This window comes from Cervus canadensis, chromosome 1, assembly GCF_019320065.1.
Source record: "Cervus canadensis isolate Bull #8, Minnesota chromosome 1, ASM1932006v1, whole genome shotgun sequence".
Taxonomy (NCBI): domain Eukaryota; kingdom Metazoa; phylum Chordata; class Mammalia; order Artiodactyla; family Cervidae; genus Cervus; species Cervus canadensis.
Genome location: NC_057386.1, coordinates 8,260,434 through 8,280,857, shown reverse-complemented (window position 1 = coordinate 8,280,857; position 20,424 = coordinate 8,260,434).

Sequence of the window (20,424 nt, the reverse complement as noted above, 5' to 3'; positions counted from 1 at the left end):
TGGGTTTAGTTGCCTGCAACATGTGGGATTCTTCCGGACTAGGAATCGAATCTGTGTCCCCTGCATTGGCAGGTGGATTCTTAACCCCTGGACCACTAGGGAAGTCCAAGTGTAATTTAAAAATTTTAAATATCAATGTGATTTTTAAAAAATAAATAAAATAGTATATGCTACAGCAGACTGTCTCCCCAGCATCCGCTGACCACGTCTTCCTTTCCAAAGCCAGGTTCTGTTCAGGCACGCACTGTCCTCCATGTGCAGGGGACTTCAGGGGAAGCTGGCTTTTGCCCCAGCTCCAGCAGGTAGACCCGGCGAGTCTAAGGCAGTCCTTCTCCCAGGGACTGGGTTAGGGGTGGGCTTGTAACCCAGTTCTGACCAATGAGCCCCCAAGGAAGTCTGTCAGGGGTTTTGGGAAGGGCTTCTGCATTCTGAAAAGGAGACACTGTAACAAAATGGGCCCATTTCTGTGTCTGGACACTTCTGTGTCTGGACACTGCTGTGTCCACTCTGATTCCCGGGACTGTGACAGTTGCGCTGTGCCCTGGAGGGTAAGCAGGCTTTGATGAGGCAGAGAGGGTGGGGGAGAGGGGCAGGCCGCAGAGAGGAGAGATGGAGGGAACAGAGCAGGTCATTGGTGAACGTACCTCTTGCCTGGGGCTCCCTTTCTGTTAGACTTCACTTGTACTTGTCAATGTCTGCACTGTGCAGTCCAGCTTGAGGAAGGGTTTTCTGTTCCTTGCAGCTAAAAGTAACTTGAGTCCATGCTCATTTTAGAAATATGTTTAAATGCAGAAACGCATGAAGAAGAAAATAAAAATCCCCAATCATCCCATCATCCGATAAGAACCGCAATTTATGTTTTGTTGCTTTCCCATCATTTGTTGGGGGTGCTAACTGTGATGTATAGCTACAAAAGTCACACACTTGCTTTTTGTAAAAAATTCAAGCTGCACAGTTGTTGAATACAGCAATAGCTGCTGTAACCCCAGCCCCTCAGTGATGGACTCTTGGCAGTTTTTTGTCTATTATGGAAATTTCCCCCATTATGTCAGTGTTTTCTAAGGTAAGTGCTGTTCCAGAAGAATGAATTGCCCACCTAACCTTTTGAGCACATACGCAGGTAAACTGCAGAGTGACTCAGACTTGCAGAACATCTGGGCTCTGAGAGTGGGAAGCAAAGCAGAGTAAAAGGAACAGGAAAGGACCTCCCTTCTCCTCCTTTCTGCAAGCAGAGCTGGTCTGGGCAAAGGGAAAAAATGGAGAGATCTGGAGCCTTGAGCACAAAGGATCTGGATTCAAATTCCTGATTCACTGTTGAAGGCTTTGTGACCTTACGCAAGTTGCTTAACCATTCTGAGCCTATTTCCTCAGCTGTAAAATGGGCATAATAATGCCTATCAGATGGGCTTCTCTGGTGGCTCAGTGGTAAAGAATCCACCTGCAATGTATTAAATGCAGGTTTGATCCCCGGGTCAGGAAGATCCCTTGAGAAGGAAATGGCAACCTGCTCCAGTATTCTTGCCTGGGAAATCCCATGGACAGAGAAGCCTGGTGGGCTATAGTCCATGGAGTCACAAAATAGTTGGACAGGACTAAGCAACTAAACAACAATGCCTAGCACAGTTGTAAGGGTTGAAAATAATGTACATGATACAGACACAGTAAATGGTAGCCATTATTCGAAATATTTGCCAACTTTCCATATCTCTTTCTAGACTCTTCTACTACATCAGAACATTTCTTCCCACCCCCTACCACTCTTCCCACTCCCATCTCACCATCCCCTCACCCCCCTACCCTCCCATCCCATCTTAGCTCCATCTGTATTAGCCAGGGGGTTAACTGGGGACAACAGTATCCACTCTAGTTAGTTCAAGCCAAAGGGGGTTTCCGAAGGGCTGGAGAGTGCACGGAATTGTTGGGTGGACCAGAGCTGCAGGCACCAGGCAGGCTTCCAGGAACAACAGACTCCCCAAGTCACCCCGGCTCAGCGAGAGAGCTGCCACCTCTCCAGGATCAGGAAGCTGCCAAGTTGGCTCGGTCTCCAGAACCAGGCTCTCTCTGCCACAATCCATGCCAGCAAAATGAGGCACTGCTTCCCGTCTCCGTCTCCACGCGTCAGCTCTGAGTCAACCTCTCCTGCAGGAGCATGTGATTAGTTGAATCTAAATCGTCCATTTGAACCCCAGAAGGTTTCACATTTCTGCGTTGGAAAGGAAATACCTGCAGTCTGGCGATCTGATTACGATCAGAGTGGGGAGAGAAGGCTCAAAACCTGGGGGGCAGCTGAGATTCTGGGCAGGGAGCAGACCGAGGACGCGTGCTCGGAAGTTCTATGCTTCTGTCCTTGTCCGTCAGAGATAGCATTGGGAGATGCTCCGGTTATTAATACACCCCCCTGCCTGAACTCAAATGTGAGAGGCAAAGCCGCGTGATTCAACAGTCCCTAGGGGCACAAGTTTAATGGATGCTTCACATTGCCCTTTTACGAAGATGCTTAGGATGTGGGGTTCAGAACATGTTCCCCCATAATACAGCCCCTTAGTATAGTAAATATTTTAATTTGAAGGCATTTGAGAAAATGGCAGAAGCAGGAGGTTCACACTGATCTTCCCCTACTTCTCCCCAAGACAGGTCATAACACCCTTATGGAAGTGGTACCCTCTCTATATACCCAGAGGAAAGGAGCATCCTTCTCTACAAAGATAAAGGGATGTCAGAAAAATCCAAACAGGACTTGCCAAGTTTCCACCACTCACTTTATACTCTTTGACCTGTCATATTGCTTCATAGGAGCTTCCCACATGGCTCAGATAGTAAAGAACCCTTCTGCCAATGCAGCAGACATGGGTTTGATCCCTGGGTCAGGAAGATCCCCTAGAAAAGGAAAAGGCAACTCACCCCAGTATTTTTCCCTGGGAAATCCCATGGACAGAGGAGCCTGGTGGGATACACATGGGGTCGCAAAGAGTTGGACTCGACTTAGTGACTAAACAATAATGACAAATTCCTACACAGATGTCACCCCATCAAACCTAGCAAAAAAAAATACTCAGGTTTAACTGTTTTTTTGGGTCTTCATTTCCATATGAAGTCTCTCATGTTACATAAAATTTGCATTACATATATCTGTGTGCTTTTCTATATGTTAATCCATCTTCGTCAGTTTAATTTTCAGGCCCAGCAAGGAACTCGAAGAGAGTCAAAGAAAACATTTTCTTTCCCTACGTTTGTCACCTCTAATCTCCGATTCATAAAATCTCAGACAGTATAACAAATGAGCTGAAATTGTATCCAGTGCGATAAAGGAAAACATTATGAGTAAGGGCAAATGCAGCCTGAGGGTCAGAGCAGTATGTAAAAGTCCCCACAATCATAGTCCTGAAATTTTTCCTGCTTTTTTTTTTTTTTGGCTGCATGTCTATGTCATGTCCAACTCTTTTCGACCCCCCATGAGTGAACTGTAGCCCACCAGGCTCCTCCGTCCATGGGATTTCCCAGGCAAGAATACTAGAGTGGGTTGCCATTTTCTACTCCAGGGGATCTTCTTGACCCAGGAATTAAACCTGAGTCTCTCTTGCATCTCCTACATTGAAGGCGGCTTCTTTACCGCTGAGCCACCAGGGAAACTGTGGCATGTGGGCTCTAACCCTGACCCACGTGACCAGGGATCAGACCCTCGGCACCTGCACTGGAAGTGCGGAGTCTTAACCACTGGACCACCACTGAAGTCCTGTTCCTGCTGTTTTAAGCTACTGCCTTTTCTGTGGAAAACCAGATCAGAACATATCTGTACTGGCTCTGATTTTTCCAATAATCCCAGCCTTTGCTTCTGGAGCAAGGGGAGCTGGTGGGTGTGAGCACAGGCTGGCTTATGTAATTCAGGGATTACACACATGATCGGAGTATGAACTGCTGGAGAGTAAGAACCCTTCGAGGCAAGCCAGACCATAGCCCTCGTCTTATAAACGAAGACGTCATTCATTGTCTGCGACTGTAGATGCTATTTTGCATTCACTCATCATAAACAATTTCATCGACTATTGACTCTTTATCTGACAGGCAGATAGAAGACATGCTGCTTTTTGTCCAGCAGAGAGCTGTTATCCTCGACAACAACACAGTCTGCTTTTCCAGGGGATTGTTGTTATTTAGTCGCTAAGTTGTGTCCAATTCTTTTGTGACCCCATGGACTGTAGCCCATGAGGATCCTCTCTCCATGGGATTTCCCAGCCAAGAATACTGGAGTGGGTTGTCATTTCCTCCTCCAGGGGATCTTCCGGACCTAGGGATGGAAACTGTGTCTCCTGCATTGGCAGTCAGATTCACTGAGCCACCAAGGAAGCCCCTCCAAGGGAATACCAGCTCCTTTATGAGGTTTTCCTCCAGTTAATGACGTGATTTGAAACTCTTACTTTTAGCTCCTGAAAGAAGCAGGTATTTGTTCCAGGGTAGGACAGAAGACTTGAAATCACTCATAACCTCTAAGGAAAGGCAACTTACTGATCTTCTGGACTATTTGTCTTCCTCATCACTACATTCAGAGGTAGCTCTTGGGACCCTGCCTATAAAGCCAGCAAAGCCAGAGCTGCTGTCCTCTTGTTGAAGATGGTGGGATGGTTACTGGAAGGTACTAGTTATTTCTTTCTTGTTCTAACCCCCCTGGGACTACACTGCCAGTCAAAGCCTGTGCTCCCTGCATAATAAGATAGGAATGCTGTGCAGAGGCGATGCTAATGGCAGCTAAATATAGACAGCAGCTTCTAGGTGCTTGAATGCCTGCACGCACATTAGAACAATTACGGGAAGGAGGCGGGGCTGCCTAATTATAACCTTGACTTTAGGAAAGCACGAACTTCTTCTCTGGCTTAGGCCAGGGCTCTCCTGCTGTTCAGTGGCATTCATTCCTGGACCTTGGCTGAGAATGCGCTGTCCTTTGTTATCTTTGGACTTGGTGGTGCCCGGGGTGGTATTACATAACAGGAAAGTGTCCATTGTCACTCGGAATGTGTGAGGCTCAAAGGACAGTCCTATATGGGTGGAGATTAATAGGCCTCATTAATGAGTCACATTCCTTGTCTTCTCCATCCCTTGTAATTAGGGCGTCAGACATCCCTGCTGGCCTGAGACAGTCTCAGTTGATGCCTACTAACCCAAGGGAATTATCAGTAACATCCCTTTTCACTCTCAGAAGTGACCTGGTTGAATGATACATTTTTAATCTAATTTAATTTTTAATTGAAGTATAGTTGATGTACAATGCTGTGTTAGTTCAAGTGTAGAGCAAAGTGATTCAGTTGCACACATACATATATATTCTTTCTCAGGTTCTTTTCCATTATAGGTTATTATAAGGTATAACCTGTGCTATACAGTAGGTCCTTGTTCATCTATGGGTGATAGGTTTTAAGATCACTGATTTGTAAAATCTCAAGGAGAAGAGGGAGACAAGACCTCTTTGTAGGTGTGGATTCCCCTTCACCACTCCCCTCTGCCCCCTGCCACCCGAAAGCCAGCCTGGGTAAGGGGGCTTTATTTTATTTAATTTTTTTAGTGTTTGTTTATTTGGTTGCACCAGGTTCTAGCTGAGGCATGCGGGATCTTCAGTTGTGATGAGCAAGTTCTTAGGTACAGCATGTAAGATCTAGTTCCCTGATCAGGGATCGAACCCAGCCCCCCTGCACTGGGAGCGTGTAGTCTTAGCCACTGTACCACCAGGGAAGTCCCTAAGAAGACTGTAGATTGAAGAATGAACAGGGAGAAGCAGCACTTCCAAACCCTTCTAAAGAACTGTCTACTGTTCCCTTCCTCAATGGCCCTAAGCAACCACACCCCCGCAGCTTCTGGGGTGATCAAAATAAGCCAGGGGGAACTGTTGACCTAGGCAATATGGTCACACTGGGAAAATCAAATGGTGCCTGCCATCCAGCTGACCTTGGAACTGATCAAGATGAAACAGTTGCCTTGCGGTTGGCCTCTGAGCCTTAGGCCTTTAGGTTCAAGAGAACGTCAGAACCAGGCTTATGCAGGGGGTGTTGGCCATATCTGGGGATGGTCTTGTTTATAGAGTCTTCTTCCCATGCTGGCTCATTTTAAGGCCCATTGTAAAAAGCCAGACCATTCTCTTAAAAAAATTAATCAATTAATTTGCCCATGTGAGGTCTTAGTTGCAGCACTTGGGATCTCTGATCTTCGTCATGGTGTGTGGGATCCAGTTCCCTAGCTAGGGATTGAACCCAGGCCCTCCGCGTTGGGACCATGGAGTCGTGGCCACTGGACCAGGAAAATCCCTCATTCCCTTTTCTATATAGATTCTCACCGAGAGTGATGAGAATGAAGGGGGAAGGGCTGAATGATAGCCTTAAGGGATTTTCAAAGATCTGACACCCCAAATTAAACCATTTCCCCCCCAACTCCACTGGTATGAAGGACTTTCTTGTCCTCAGCCCTTCTGCATGTTTCTTCCTGCAGGAGATGGCCAGGGCCGATAGGGGACTGCATTTTCTTGGGCAATCTATTGGTGACAGGCCAACTCCACGGGGAAAATTCTCATCCAGGGCTTGATCTTGAAGTTGCGCTCTAATTCATCATCTCTGTCTAAAAGCTGTAGAGTACATTGATCACCATTAGGCTGTCAAAACATTCATTCAGCCAATGAAAATAGCTTATTAGGGCTTTTAAAATTACCAATCTTTTGCAAACATGTTGGTTGGGTTGCTCTACGCACCCAAAAAGTGCCTTCGCATACAGATTATTTCAGTAGCATTTACTGCAGAGAATGAAGACTGGAGACTATCCAGTAGGTGGTACTCAACAGACCCAGAGATAAACAATTATGGCAGATGGGAAAGGATGCTCAAGATTTAATTTTTTAAAGATGGGGTGTTGGGGGCTTCTCTGGTAGCTCAGCTGGTAAAGAATCCGCCTGCAATGCAGGAGACTCTGGTTTGATTCCTGGGTCAGGAATATGCCCTGGAGAAGGAAGAGGCTACCCACTCCAGCATTCTTGGGCTTCCCTGGTGGCTCAGACAGTAAAGAATCCACCTGCAGTGAGGGAGACCTGAGTTCGATCCCTGGGTTGGGAAGATCCCCTGGAGGAGGGCCTGGCAACCTACTCCAGTATTCTTGCCTGGAGAATCCCCATGGACAAAGGAGCTTGGCAGGCTACAGTCCATGGGGTCGCAAAGAGTCGGACATGACTGAGGGAGACTTGAATCACGGTCCAAAAACTCCTCCTACCTGCCAATCACGATGGTGTGATCACTCACCTAGAGCCAGACATCCTGGAACATGAAGTCAAGTGGGCCTTAGAAAGCATCACTATGAACAAAGCTAGTGGAGGTGAAGGAATTCCAGTTGAGCTATTTCAAATCCTAAAAAATGATGCTGTGATAGTGTTGCACTCAACATGCCAGCAAATTTGGAAAACTCAGCAGTGGCCACAGGATTGGAAAAGGTCAGTTTTCATTCCAATCCCCAAGAAAGGCAATGCCAAAGAACGCTCAAACTACCGCACAATTGCACTCATCTCATACACTAGTAAAGTAATGCTCAAAAAGCTCCAACCCAGGCTTCAACAGTACATGAACTGTGAACTTCCAGATGTTCAAGCTGGTTTTGGAAAAGGCAGAGGAACCAGAGATCAAATTGCCAACATTTGCTGGATCATCGAAAAAGCAAGAGAGTTCCAGAAAAACATCTATTTCTGCTTTATTGACTATGACAAAGCCTTTGACTGTGGAATAAACTGTGGAAAATTCTTCAAGAGATGGGAATACCAGACCATCTGACCTGCCTCTTGAGAAAACTGTATGCTGGTCAGGAAGCAACAGTTAGAACTTGACATGGAACAACAGACTAGTTCCAAGTAGGAAAAGGAGTACATCAAGGCTGTATATTGTCACCGTGCTTATTTAACTTATATGCAGAGTGTATCATGAGAAACGCTGGGCTGGATGAAGCACAAGCTGGAATCAAGATTGCCAGGAGAAATATCAATAACCTCAGATATGCAGATGACACCACCCTTATGGCAGAAAGTGAAGAAGAACTAAAGAGCCTCTTGATGAAAGTCAAAGAGGAGAGTGAAAAAGTTGGCTTAAAGCTCAACATTCAGAAAACAAAGATCGTGGCATCTGGTCCCATCACTTCTTAGCAAATAGATGGAGAAACAGTGGAAATGGTGGCAGACTTTTTTGCGGGGGGCTCCAAAATCACTGCAGGTGGTGATTGCAGCCATGAAATTAAAAGACGCTTACGCCTTGGAAGGAAAGTTATGACCAACCTAGACAGTATATTAAAAATCAGAGACATTACTTTGCCAACAAAGGTCTGTCTAGTCAAGGCTATGGTTTTTCCAGTAGTCATGTATGGATGTGAGAGTTGGACTATAAAGAAAGCTGAGTGCCGAAGAATTGATGGTTTTGAACTGTGGTATTAGAGAAGACTCTTGAGAGTCCCTTGGACTGCAAGGATATCCAACCAGTCCATCCTAAAGGAAATCAGTCCTGACTATTCATTGGAAGGACTGATGTTGAAGCTGAAACTCCAATACTTTGGCCACCTGATTCAAAGAGCTGACTCATTTGAAAAGATCCTGATGCTGGGAAAGATTGAAGGCAGGAAGAGAAGGGGATGACAGAGGATGAGATGGCTGGATGGCATCACCGACTCAATGGACATGAGTTTGAGTATACTATGGGAGTTGATGATGGACAGGGAGGCCTAGCGTGCTGCAGTCCATGGGATTGCAAAGAGTCAGACATGACTGAGCGACTGAACTGAACTGAACCTGCCAACCAGCCCCGATCATACCCACAGCGTTCAATGAAATGGGATGAGGAATTCTTTAGTCGGGTACCGGGTGTTCTGCCGGGCACCTCCTCAGAGGAATGGAAGGAATTTGCAGAAAAGTCTGTGAAATTATTCAAACATGCTGTTACTGATAAAAATGTCCTTTCATCCAAAAAAAAAAAAATGTCCTTTCAAATCCCAAGTCAAACTCCTTGACTTTTAAGCAAATTTATGCCCGTGCTGGGCTTCCCAGGTAGCACTAGTTTTAAAGAACTCACTTGCCAATACAGGAGACATAAGAAACTTGGATTTGATCCCTGGGTCAGGAAGATCCCCAGGAGGAGGGCATGGCAACCCACTCCAGCGTTCTTACCTGGAGAATCCCAAGGACAAAGGATGCTGGGGGGCTGCAGTCCAAAGGGTCACAAAGAGTCGAACACAACTGAAGTGACTTGGCACGCATAGCATACCTGCCTGTGCTAGTTCTCAGATTCTTAAAACACAATATGGAAATGATGATAAAAATATGATATTTTAGTTTTGTTGTGTCCCAAGAGCCCAGGGCTGAAAACATGGCCCATGGTGCTGCCTGAGCGCTCGTTGTCCCAGGAGCACATGTCTCTCTAGGATTTTGATTCTCTCCCATCAGAAAGGTCTTTCTCCATCTCTGCTCTCTGAAATCCCAGCTCATCCCTCAGATGCAAAGGTCAGAATTCATTCCTTCTTCCTCTGGGTTCTGATCTGGTTTTGCTCACACTATTATTGAAGCTCTCATAAGATTTCGCTGGCACACAGATCTCTCACACAAACTTCCCCAAGCAGCCAGAGCCCAAAACAGCCATGCGAATTTCTGTAGTATTTCAAAATGTGTAAGAGTCCAAGCTTTTCAGTACTTTCTTTTCATTTTCTCTGCCACACAATGAAGTGACTTCAAAACCAGCCTTGATAAAGAGGATTTTCAATATAAGTGTTCTTGCTTGATTTGGCCAAGTACTCTTAAGAGTCTTGGAAAACATCTCCCACAATCACTCCTGGTACTGATTTTGTTCCTTTTCATTTAGCAGACAGTGGGTTGAAAAGGAACGGAACATGCAGCTTTGGCTGCAGTAACTCAGCAGGGTAAGACTTCCCTGATGGTCCAGTGGTTCAGAATCAGCCTGCCAATTCAGGGGACACAGGTTCGATCCCTGGTCCAGGAAGATCCCACATGCTGCAGAGCAACTAAGCCTGTGTGCCCCAACTACTGAGCCTGTGCTCTAGAGCCTTGGAGCCACAACTACTGAAGCCCAAGCACCTATAGCCCGTGCTCCGCAATAAGAGAAGCCGCTAATGAGAAGCCCATGCACCATAACTAGAAAGTAACCCTTGCCCTCTGCAGCTAGAGAAAGCCTGAGCAGCAATGAAGATCCAGCCCAGCCAAATATAAATAAAGAAATAAAATTTAAAAATTACAACTCACAAGGTAGTCAGAGCAAAATGTCCCTTTTCTTGGAGGTGGGTAACATCAGGAAAGGGCTTTAGCCACCCGAAGTAAAGGCCCCAAGACCTCTTCTACCCTACTACCCACCCCCCAGCCAAGAGCAAGGATCTGTCTGATCCCAAAAGGGCCTGAAACAAATGGAGTAGCTGGTGAAAACACCTGAATCCAACTAAGCCGCCACCAGCAAACCCAAAGGACAAGCAGAAGCTGTAGATGTGCTCAGATTGATCGCTCCCGATGTAAAAACCCCACATCTGTGTTTACCAGTTCATTTGAAACTGGTGGAGGGTCAGACCCAGACAGGAGCTGCCAGGGGGCAGTTTTCTGGAGTGAATGATTAAAATAAGTGACTGAAAGTCTTCTCAATATTCTGTAATAAATGGGAAAAGATTTTTAAAAGAATAGATACATGTATACATATAATCAAATCTCCTTGCTCTACACCTGAAACTAACACAACGTTGTACATCAACTATACCCCGATATAAAAAAAAATTTTTTTTTAATTTGAAATAGCAAAATAAAATAAGTGGCTAAAGATAAAACAAGAGCACAGCTCTGCACCTGGGGACCGAGAGGACCCACGTTCCCGTGGTTCACAGCCAGAAGATGTTCTGGGTTCATAGTCTCTTGTTTCAAGTTTGTGCCTGACCCCTGAATCATGGAGGGGTTGGGAGGAGGGACTCCTAGGATCCCTAGGATATTGTCTTTTATCACAGATATCCAGGTGGTCACACAAATTGTTGCTGCTGTTCACTTGCTAAGTCGTGTCCGACTCTTTGCAACCCCATGGACTGCAGCACGCCAGGCTGCCCTGTCTTTCCCTATCTTCCAGAGTTTCCTCAAACTCATATCCATTAAGTCGATGATGTCATCCAACTACCTCATCCTCTTTCTCCCCCTTCTCCTCTTGCCCTCAATCTTTCCCAGCATCAGGGTCTTTTCCAACGAATCAGCTCTTCGCATCAGGTGTCCAAAGTATTGGAGTTTCAGCTTCAGCATCAGTCCTTCCAATGAATATGAATATTCATATTCATAGGGTTGATTTCCTCTAGGATTGACTGGTTTGATCTCCTTGCAGTCCAAGGGACTCTCAAGCGTCTTCTCCAGCACCACAATTCAAAAGCATCAATTCTTCAGCACTCAGCCTGCTTTATGGTCCAATTCTCGCATCCATACATGACTACTGGAAAGACCATAGTACAAATAGCATTGTAAAAACAGATGTCACTTGGGTGGAAGTGGCATGCTGGCCCTTGCATCTCCTTTCCACCCGGGGTGACCTTTGCCAATCTTGTTTGCACCTACATTTAGCATCTGGAGTCTCTCTCCTGAGACCAGAAGGCATGTGCCTGGGAGAATGTTAGGCCACTGAGTAGGGTAAGAGGTTGTGCGTATTATAGCAGAGTTGGGAGCAACTATGGCAGAAGTTGGGAACACTTAAGATCTTGTGTCTCCTGTGTTAACTCCATGGGAAGCACTAGACCTTAAGGATCCTTATTTGTGAATTGTTGTTTGCCCCAAAGGCAGTGATAACCTCAAACTGGCAGTATTTCAGGGGTGGGTGAGTAGAGAGACAAACTTATCTGGGTTGGCATTTCTTAACTTGTTCTTTATCGGGTTTGTGACTGCAGATGTGTTTTGGGGTTCATTCACCCTGTGACCTAGAAAGTACACAAGAGAGGAAAGCTGGCAAGGAGGGCAAAGGGGTGACTTGGAAGAAACCTGAGTTGACTTCACACGCTCTGGCATCCTGTGGGCAGAGGTAGCGCTGCCCCTCACAGACCCCTGAAAGTGACCAGGCAAGCCCCAGGGAAAAGAATGTTAAAGTGGTATGGGTAAGTTATCAATACTCCATCTCCAAAACATAATTTGCTTGTTTCACATATTTTCAAAATTCCATAATAAAGCATCCTTTTACTTCAAATTTTCAACCTTAAAGTTAATCAAAACTTTAAGCAGAAAAGCTGTTTTTCTGGATAAGAGGATTGCTAAGCACGCCTGGAAGGAACAGAGAAATCTCCAAGGGCAGTGATCTGCTCAAGGCTTAACTGCTTTTTGTTTTTTCCTTCTAAGTTTATAATCTTTTCTTCTTTTTTTAAATTGAAGTAGGCTTCCCCGGTGGCTCAGATGTTAAAGAGTCTGCTTGCTATATGGGAGACTAGAGTTTGATCCCTGGGTTGGGAAGTTCCCCTGGAGAAGGGAATGGCAACCCACTTTAGTATTCTTGCCCGGAGATCTCCATGCCCCCAGGACGACAGAGGAGCTTGACGGAGTTACAGTCCATGGGGTTGCAAAGAGTTGGACACACGATTGAGCAACTAACACTTTAGTTTTGTAGGTGATTTACAGTGTTTCAGGTGTATAGCAAGGTGATCCAGTTACACACACACACGGACACACACTTTTGCACTTTTTGATTCATCCTTTCAAATGTTGAAGGCTCAGGTACACTATTACCAGTCAAGACTGTCCTGGCAGGTAGACTGACCACACCTTGGAAAGACACCATCCATATAGACAACTGAGATTTAACTCTTCCCATCTCAGAATCAGTATCTGTATTCCCAGGAAAATTTATGAAGATAATAGATAGGGAAACTAACATTCTTAACTTTGTATTGTATGCCTGTGGATGGCAGAAGGAGGGCTCCCAAAGACATCTACCTCTAAAACCAGAACCTGTGAATTTGTTAGGTCATATGGCAAAGGGGAATAAAAGTTGCAGATGAAATTAAGGGTGCTAATCAGATGACCTTTAAAAAAGGAGATTAGCCTGGATTATCCAGATGCTGCTGCTGCTGCTGCTAAGTCGCTTCAGTTGTGTCCGACTCTGTGCGACCCCATAGACAGCAGCCTACCAGTCTGCCCCGTCCCTGGGATTCTCCAGGCAAGAACACTAGAGTGGGTTGCCAGGTGACCCAGTGTAATCACAAGGGGTCTGCCTTCAGCTTGATTTCAGCTCAATGACACCCCAGTCACACTTCTGACTTCTAGGACTGTAAAACAATACATTTGTGTTACTTTAGGCAGCTATAAGTTTGTGGTAACTTGTCATAGCAGCCACAGGAAATGAACACAGTGCCCCTCCTCTTAGGTTTTTTTCTTTGCATATGTATTTTCAACCCCCCCCCCAAACAGACCCTACTGTACATAATATTTTGAATTAATATTTTCCAATAGTCTTTTATTGAATGACAGCATCCAAATGGAGAATCACAGATACACAGCGTGCAGCTGACAATCACAAAGAGAAGACACCTATGTGACCACAGCTCCAGTCAAGAACTCTTAACACGATAGCCCCCCAGAAGCCCCCTTGTCCTGTTCCCTCCCCAAACGTGGCACTTCTGGGCTTCTACACATGGCCTAGTTTTCCTGTTCATGAACTTTCTAAGTGAAACCACATAGTATGTACACAATGCTCTCTTTTTTATTGTGGTCTAACTTACACATGGGGTGTCCCAGGTGACTCAGTGATAAAGAATCCACTTACCAAATAGCAGACGCAGGTCTGATCTCTGGGCCAGAAAGATCTTCTGGAGAAGGAAATGGCAACCCTCTCCAGTTCTCCTGCCTGGGAAATCCCACGGGCGGAAGAGCCTGGCGGGCTACAGTCCATGGGGTCACAGTAGAGTTGGACACGACTTAGTGACTAAGTGAACAACAAACTTACACATAGTGAAAAGCACAAATTTTAGGTCTGTTTTCACATGTGTAGACACTCAACAGCCCTGTGGATCAAGATAAAGAACACGTGGCATTCCCCAAACTCCCTTTCCTCTGCCCAGTGTGTATGCTTGTGTGTGTGGTCAGTTGCTCAGCTGTGTCCAACTGTTTTTGACTCCACAGACTGTAGCCCTCCAGGCTCCTCTGTCCACGGCATTTCCTAGACAAGAATACTGGAGTGAGGTGCCACTTACTACTCCAGGGGCCCAGTGCATGTACCCCTCCCCCAAATAAGGTCACTTTTATGACCTCTATCACCGTAGAATTATTAACATTTTTGCCTGGTTTAGGGCTCTGTGGCTGTAAATGGGGGCTTCCCTGATAGCTCAGTTGGTACAGAATCCTCCTGCAGTGCAGGAGACCTCAGTTCGATTCCTGAGTCGGGAAGATCTGCTGGAGAAGGGATAGGCTACCCACTCGAGAGCTGTAAATGGCACCATGCAGTATGCTAAAACCTGTTTTCTTCCTCGCTCATCAAAATATCGTAAGTAACTTTCTGCCGTACAGTTGGATATAATTAGTTTAATCCATTTTCCCCTTTTGTCAATGGTTGCTTCCAGTTTGGGGATAATTTTAAGAATTAACCATCAAAGATGCATCAGGTTTCTTTTACTCAAGGAAGTAGGTGGACCAGGGACGAAAATTCATGCACACACTACGTTCTAGCTGGATCTTCACAAGTTGTGATCACTGGACCCACTACTTTAACAGATTCTTGCAAGACCCAGGCTTTCTGGAGGACACTGAAGACTGTCCCTGCTGAAACAATTGTTTTCTTTCTTTTTTTTTTTTTTCCTTGCTACTCCATGAGGCATGCAGGATCCTAGTTCCCTGACCAGGGTTTGAATCTGTGTCCCCTGCAGTGGAAGCACTGGACTCCAGGGACGTCCCTGAAACAATTGCTTTTTTTAGTTCCCCAATACAGCCACTTCCTCTCCCTGCAACCCAGCAACCAAAAAGATATTTCCTCTCAGAGTTCAGTCAACTGTCTAATTCCTCCAGCAGACAAGCCACTGTTCAGAACCTCATGTTCTAGACAGGAACACTTCCCTGTATTCCTTGGAAGATAAAGAACGTTCCTCAGCGAAAACTGAGTAAACAAGTCCATACCTCTATTCCGGGTAGCATGGCAAAAGTTAAAACCGAAGCAGCTGGCCTGAAGATGGTTCCAGCTATTATATTGCTTGCACAGAAACTACGGACTCGAGAAACACAGGGGAGCCCAGAGTATTCCAAGGAAAATGTTTGCAGGCTGACAAATTATGACGCCACTTTCCAAAAATGTGCATATTAGGATATTGGCATTTTCTGCATTTAGCTAACGTAGTGGATAAGAGCCTGCTCAACTGGAGTGCAACTGGGGACTCTGATGGCTGGAAATGAGTAGGTATTAAGCACTTACGGATTATTTCAGTTCTTTTAGAATATATGGAACAGTATAGGCTTCCAATGGCACGAAAAGCAAATGGTACAGAAGGGAGACAGAACGTAGACTTTCAGGGATTTTCCTGGTAATCCCGAGTTTAACACTCCACACATCCACTGAAGGGAGCACAGGTTTGATCCCTGGTCGAGGAACTAAGATCCCACATGACATGTGGCCAAATAAATAAGTAAATAAATAGATTTAAAATAAAATACTGTTATTATCTTTACATTTGGTTGGCTTAAAACCCAACAAACGATACTCTCTTCACTTCACATGGTTGTGAGAGTTGCACACGACCCACATTCAAGCTCCAAGTTCACCAGCTGCGAGAGTTTCCCTGTGTCCCAGGCCCTGTCTCTACAAGCAGAGAAAAAACCATCCAGTTTCAGAGACCTATTCCAAGGAGGAAATGAAATGCAGGTGCTACAACAAGCCCAGCGCCAGGTGTGGGTCATTTGTTGTTGTTTAGTCACTAAGTCATGTCTGACTCTTCGCGACCCCATGGACTGTAGCTTGACAGTCTCCTCTGTCCGTGGGATTTCCCAGGCAGGAATACTGGAGTGGGCTGCCATTTCCTTCTCCAGGGTATCTTCCTGACCCAGGGATCGAACACCCTGTCTCCTGGGTCTCCTGCATTGCAGGCGGATTCTTTACCGCTGAGCCAGTGGGGAAGCCCTAAGTGGTCCTTAGGTGGAAGCTGTCTTAGGTTTGTAGCTTTTGGTACCTTCCCCTGTGGGTCTATAGTGCAGTTGGTTGAATAAATAAGATCCTTTATTTCTGCTCCAGAATCTGAAGTCATTAAAACCCCACACAGAGCAGCTGTTTCCCCCTGCTTGGTAAACAATCCCCTGATGGTAAATGCACGCTTAGGGGAACAAATGAACCCTGTAGGTGACGCACGAGCCACTGACCTTTCCCAGAGTGGAACTGTTACCAAGCAAGGACTCACAGGTGAGTCAGCTGCTGGGAGATGAGGGCATAGCATGGGGACACTCAGAACAGGGGCCCCGAGCCTGACCCCACCTGCCTCTAGAGCAGATCTGAGTCATTTCAATTTCCTTTTACTTGGGAAGAGGGAAGTAGAGGGTGATTTCCTTGATTTGTACCAAAATTAGAAAAGAAAAAGGTTGGTGAAGGGATCCAGAATAAGAGTTTTGTCATTGTTTTATTTTCTGAATTCTCCCTTATATGCCTAAGCAGAACTTCCCCCAAAGAATTCAATAGTCACAAAACCCCTCCCCAGGCTCTGATCACAACTTGGGAAGACTGACTCCTCTTTCTGAAGAAGAGACATCCACACCCAAATGAGAATTTCCTGAAAGTTAAGTTGCTTCAGTTGCTTCCTACTCTGCAACCCCATGGACTGTAGCCCTCCAGACTCCTCTGTCCATGGGATTCTCCAGTCAAGAATACTGGAGTGGATTACCTTTTCCTTCTCCAGGGGATCTTTCTGACCTAGGGATCAAACGCACATCTTAAACCCACATGTCTCCTGCTTTGGCAGATGGGTTCTTTACCATTAGTATTACCCGAAAAGCCCCAAAACTACCATAGCTCTGGTCTGTTCTCTTAAAGGCCCATTTATCTATCTGAAAAAGTCCTTTGTTTTCCCATCATTGTCCTTCCCCTCCCCTGCCCCTTCCTTTTTAGATGGTTTGTTGTTGTTGTTCAGTCTCTAAGCTGTGTCCACCTCTTTATGACCCCATGGACTGCAGCATGCCAGGCTTCCCTGTCCTTCACTATCTCCTGGAGTTTGCTCAAACTCATATCCTTTGAATTGGTAATCCAACCATCCCATCCTCTGGTTTACAAGCCCCCAATTCTAACTACCTCCTTGAGTCACATTTTTCATGAACTCCTGCATACCTGGGTGAATTTTAAAAATCTGTCTTTTCTCCCAATAAATTGTCTTTAATTTGCAGGACCCCAAGCAATAAACCTAAGAGGGTGGAAGAACCATTTTTCATCTCCGACGCTGGGGTTCATGTCTTTACTGTCACCTGTTAAAAACAATTACTCAATAACCCTTGTTAGATACGGTTAAGAGAACTGATTCCAGACTATCACGGTGGGTATGAGACCATGGCAAGGGGATTTTACAGTGGAGGAGAGAGACTAGGCTCAGTTAGGAATACAGTGTGGGCAAGTGGGAGTGTATGGAAAATTACTAAGAACAAAAACTGTCAGGAGCAAGGGGGGTTCTGGCTGAACTGAACTAACAGGTTTCTTACTGAAGGCAAGCTGGGTGGGGGTGGGGTCAGACATCACCTGGGGGTTGGTGAAGGGTCGAGAATCTGATCACGTGTCAGGATGCGGGGCAGGGGAAGGGGGGGGCTGTTCTGGTTAAAGTGACTCAGCAAGACTCTTGTTAAAACTAGAGTTTACAGGGAGGTGCAGACACTGGCCTAGGGGATGGTCTGGGGCTTGAGGAAAGTTTAGTCAAATGAAGAATCTTTGTCAAAACTTACCCTCGGGGGGCTTCCCAGGTGGTCCAGTGGTTAAGACTTCATGTTTCTGATGCAGGGGATGTGGGTTTGATCCCTGGTCGGGGAACTGGATCCCACAGACCACAACTGAGAGCCCACATGCCATAATTAAGACCTGGTGCAAAGGAATACTTTTTTTAGAAGTGAAATCCATTGTTTTTTAAAAAAATTACCCTCATTTAGTCCTTTAAAAAAAAAAAATTTATTCATCTAGCTGGGTCATGTTTCTGTTGCAGCACGTGGGATCTTTCGTTGCAGCCAGCAGGCTTCTCTCTAATTGTGGCGTGTGGGCTTAGTTGCCCTCACATGCTTAGTTGCATGTGAGAGCTTAGCTTCCAGGCCAGGGATAGAACTCATGTTCCCTGCATTGGAAGGCAGATTCTTAACTACTAAACCACCCACGGAAGTCCCCTCATTTAGTCCTTTTGAGGTTTAATTGGAATGTTCACTAATAAAAAGATATTATCTAATGAAAAGAGAAAAGTAGATATTATATCATGAAACGAGGATGGTAAGCCTAATTTATTACAGGCCTAGTAGGTCCCAAGTGCTTTGCAGATGTCACCTCCTTGAGCCTCTCATGTTACAAGGAGGGCGTGGATTCAGTGAGGGCTGGCGACTGCCCAGGATCCCGGTCTAGTGTCCACCTGTCACTCACAAATGTGGGCTGCACACTCAGGCACTGTGGGCACTGGGTATAGAGGGGCGAACAAGACAGTCACCACCACCCTGGGACAGACTGGATGGCTGAGAGAAGACCCCTTCTAAGAGTAAAACACACAAAAATGATGCCTTCAGGGAGAGCTCAAGGGGCCCCCACCTTGGCTTAGAGGAGAGAGGAGGGGACACTGGTGGGCCCAGCGCTGAGAGCAGAATCACAAGGAGCACCGGGTGGAGGAAGGTGGAGGGAAAGGGACACCGGGGGCTGGGACAGCGAGAGCAGAGGCCACGTGCAGGACGGAGCTATGGTGGTTCTGTGGTCCAAAGGCGGTGCCGCCCAGCTCCGAAGTCCATGCGACCCCACTGAGGCCTCCGTGCACCTGTAACCCCGATAGAACTGGGCCTTTTGGCTGCCTGGCGTCAAGTTCAGGCGCTCAGTCGTGTTGGACTCTTTGCATCCCCATGGACTGCAGCATGCCAGGCTTCCCTGTCCTTTACCATCTCCCGGAGTTTGCTCAGACTCCTGTCCATTGACTCAGTAATGCCATCCTCAACTAGGACAATACCAGTACTGAGCTAGGATACTTTCATTTTGCTCCTAGAACAAAAACATAACCAGATGGGCCTTCTTGATCAAGTCAGGTGTTTAACCAAAACAAGTATGATGCCCAGGCCAAAAAGACAAAAAGAGGGACTTTTTTTTTTTTTTTTAATTTGGTCTGAACCAGACTTTAGACAGAGACTTTTAGCCTGATATAATTCATACCCTTCTTCTGGGGAGAGATTAGCATTCCTGATGAAATTCACAAGGTGCTATCTGGGAAACCAGTTATCTACCCACCGACCTGACTGTCTGGACCTTTAGCCAGAGATTCTTATTGTATTTAGCCTGATGGTGATATTTTCTTAGAAAATACACCTACCTAAAAATGAGCTTCTTTTTTAAAAAAAAATTGAAGCATAGGACTTCCCTGGTGGTCCAGTGGTTAAGAATCCTTCTGCCAATGCAGGGGACATGGGTTCCCAGATCCCTGGTCTGGAAAGATTCTGCATGCCCTGGGGCAACTAGCCCATGCACCACAACTGCTGAGCCTACTCACCCTAGAACCCGTGCTCCACAGCAAGAGAAGCTTGCGCCCCGAACTAGAGAGTAGCCCCCACTCGCCACAATTAGAGAAAGCCCTTGCACAGCAGTGAAGACCCAGTTCAGTTTAATTCAGTTCAGTCGCTCAGTTGTGTCCGACTCTTTGCGACCCCATGGCCTGCAGCACACCAGGCCTCCCTGTCCATCACCAGCTCCCTGAGTTTGCCCAAACTCATGTCCATTGAGTCGGTGATGCCATCCAACCATCTCATCCTCTGTGGCCCCCTTCTCCTCCCGCCTTCAATCTTTCCCAGCATCAGGGTCTTTTCAAAAGAGTCGGCTCTTTGCATCAGGTGGCCAAAGTATCGGAGTTTCAGCTACAACATCAGTCCTTCCAGTGAACACTCAGGGCTGATCTCTTTAGGAAATGAAGACCCAGTGCAGCCAAAAATAAATTAATTAAAAAAACTAAAAAGATAGAAAAAAATAAAATTGAGAAATAGTTGATTTACAATTGTAAGTTGTATTAATCACTGCTGTAGAGCAAAGTGATTTAGTTATATTTACAGTCTTTTTTAAATATTTGTTTTCCTTATGGTTTATCACAGGATATTGAATATAGTTCTCTGTGCTATACAGTAGAATCTTATTTATTCGTTCTATATATAAAAGCTTACATCTGCGAACCTCAGCCTCCCACTCCATCCCCCCCTCAACCTGCTTCCCCTTGGCAACCACCAGTCTGTTCTCTAAGTCCATGATT